The sequence below is a fragment of the Lampetra planeri genome, chromosome 6 (genome assembly GCF_965212315.1).
Source record: "Lampetra planeri chromosome 6, kcLamPlan1.2.h2, whole genome shotgun sequence".
NCBI classification, from domain to species: Eukaryota; Metazoa; Chordata; class Hyperoartia; order Petromyzontiformes; family Petromyzontidae; genus Lampetra; species Lampetra planeri.
This window is the reverse complement of record NC_136112.1, coordinates 12,288,015-12,290,996: the sequence shown is the minus strand read 5'-3', so window position 1 is coordinate 12,290,996 and position 2,982 is coordinate 12,288,015. Positions and strand designations below refer to the sequence as shown.

Sequence of the window (2,982 nt, the reverse complement as noted above, 5' to 3'; positions counted from 1 at the left end):
TTTGAATTGACACCACGGACACCCTTGCAAACGAGATGTTCCATCTCAAGGAATTCTCAAGCTGAAATAACATAATAGAGGACATCAAATAAACTGCAACTTTAAGTCATGGCAGTAAAGGTCTGCGGAAGCAAATACAATTTTTAATTGTGGGAAACATTATAATCAAGTGTTGTTTTGTGACTGAGTGACAGATGCTGCTCGTGTCATAGACACCGAGGAGTGTCATCTTATTAAAATGTTCCATTTTAATTATTAAATATCCATGCATTAAATATATTTTATGGCACCGTCTTTGACTCAAGTCACACTGCAGGTGCCCTCAGCTGTTCTTGTTTACATGCATTGATCCGCCAGGGCACGTGACCTGTGGGGGCTGATGAGGCGCTCTGCTTTCTGCTCCTGTTATCTGAGTCGTGCACATTTGCAGCTGTCCGTGTATGCCCTGAGTCAGCTAAATTCACTGCAAACTCATTACGCCTTGTGGGGAATTATGGATACAACATATACAGTGTAATTAATATTTTTTGGGGGTTAAGTCGTGTAAAAATGTGGAGTAAACCCTCCTCCATCCGACACAGCCATGAATACAAGTGTCACGTGAATTAAACGTGCTAAAGTTATGACTGCTTCAGGGACTCCAATTATGAATCGTATTGGGCGTGTGAGCCCAGGTTTAAAATACACAGCGCAGGACTGCATCAGTAAAACTCCGTTCTGTGCTTCCACTTAGAAAGAAATATGTTTTAGTCTATTGGCCTGTTGGCTTTCCTGACCAATATTGTCCCGCAGTATTTATTTAAGCAAGTATACTCAGGACCGGTTTTGTCTTTCTGGGTCTCATCAGGAAAGTCATTCTTGTTAAACCAATGCTTCTGAGTTTGCAGACGTTATCAGCAGGTGCACTGCACCTTAACGATGGGACCATGTTCAACGAAAAGATCGTATTGTAGACAAACTCATTATGTGTCGTAGGGTATTATGGTTAAATCACGTATATAAAAGCAGAACTAGATTGTGTCTTCACATATAAATGATACATTTTAGTTCATCGGCCCATTGATTTCTCAAACTAATATTATCCATTTTTCTATTTAAAGCTTTCGTGACTGCAGGGATTCGCGGAGAAGGGAAATAATAAAATAATAAAAATTAAACATATTATTTCCCTTTTACGTGACTTTACCGAAACAACCAAGAATATAATATTATCCAGTAACGATTTTTTAAGCAACAAATCTCTGAATATCGTTTTGACCTTATGTGCCTCATCTGCAGTGTCACTCCTTGTTCATTTCCTACGGTATTACAAAACATTCCACGTTTGTATGTGGGAGGGCACAAGTCACCTGCAATCTGCCTTAGCCAGTACGTGTCTATGGGCACCACTGCCAACCTGCACGACATGCGGAGAGTTGGTCGCGAGCGGCCCACTCAGTCGGTCCAGTGTCTCCTGCTGTGTCAAAGTTCACTTGCCTCACTCAGCTCGTTATCGCTCACCGATGCTGCAGTCGAGCATGGATTTTATTCTAGATTTGAAGCTTTCGTGACTGCAAGGATCCATACTCTTTGGTTTTTTCGGTAAAGTCACGTAGGTGAAAGAAGAAAACAACTAAATGAAATCACGACGTTTCGGAGGCAACACAAGCCTCCGTCTTCAGGTGGAACGTCACAGCAAAATTACTGTATCCGAAACGTCGTGATTTAATTAATTGTTTTATTTTTTAACCTACGTGACATTACCGAAAAAACAAAGAGTATGGATTTCATTATTTTATATTTCACAACATGAATGCGTCTTAGATCCGCTGCGACCGGAAGGCCATGCCCAGAATCGGCTGAGTGACCTGCAGGTTGGGCAGGTTTCCAAAGTCCAGCACTTTCAGCATCTCCTCGGTGTCCGGATCAACCTCAATCACTTCATGGTCGAGGGCCGATACCTCGGGCACGTTGATGGAGATGCCACGGACAGGGCCGCGCTGAATACGCTTCATCAGATGGGTCACATACCACGCGATCTTGTTGCCGAGCGGCTTGCTGGGGATGATAGCGACCTCTTCGCACACGCGCTTGTTGGTGTGGAAGTCATTGCCCAGGCGGGTGTAGTACTTCTCGATTGTCACCCGCGCCGCCTTCTCGATCGTCTTGGTGCGTACGCGACCCATGTTGCCTGCGCGCCGAACGAGATAAGGGGCCGAGGTGGGCACGGCGCGTGATGACAATCGGAATCAATAATAATGCATGTGCTGCCATCCACACCTTTGGTGCAAACGTACAAAATGCTACGCAGGTAGCAATCCGTTTTTTACAGGCGACCACTTTTTACAACCCAGCATGCGATGATAGTGCTTAGCTCATAACCAGATGGTTGTGAGATCATGTCCCGAGTGAGGATCCGACCCAGTCATCTATGTCTCTGGGTTTGATGAAATAAGTGCCACTTTGTGGAGGTCAACAGTGGTTGTTCCAAAGATAAACTGTTAAGTGCCATGGGAATTTAGAATTTCCATTACTGATTCAGGTCCACCAGTGAGGATGGGTGTCACTTCATTGCTTATTTGAGATTCGTAATTGTTTCCTGAGTAAAATAAATGAAGTGGTCAGTTCTGTGGTAGGAGAGAATACCAAAAGTGGCCTACTGCACTGGTTTATATTTTTAAGGTGCCTGTGGAAATGCAGACAACATTTTTCGAATAATCCCAACACATCACTCTGGATAAGAGGAGTTCTGTATTCTGAAAAGCAGGATTTATATCATGAATGTCGAATTGATTTGAATCGATGCATCTTTGCATGCCAATCATTATATAAAACTACGTGAGTGTCCAATTAAAATACAAGTTACAGAAAGCTCAGACAAGGCCAACGTGTAATTATCGTACAAACTTTGTGATAAAAAACAAATCAAGTATGCAAAACAAGCAAGCAATAGTAAAGGTGATCTGGGAAATTAAGAATATTTTTTACAGTGCACATTCACTA

General features: G+C 42.8%; 1 pseudogene across 1 annotated transcript; it reads right to left on the bottom strand.

The window, feature by feature from the left end:
• Window positions 1–1,764: 1,764 nt before the first annotated feature.
• Window positions 1,765–2,184, bottom strand: LOC144719676 (small ribosomal subunit protein eS17 pseudogene; annotated as a pseudogene). The gene has a single exon (XR_013585648.1). The product of XR_013585648.1 is annotated as a small ribosomal subunit protein eS17 pseudogene (transcript).
• Window positions 2,185–2,982: the final 798 nt, after the last annotated feature.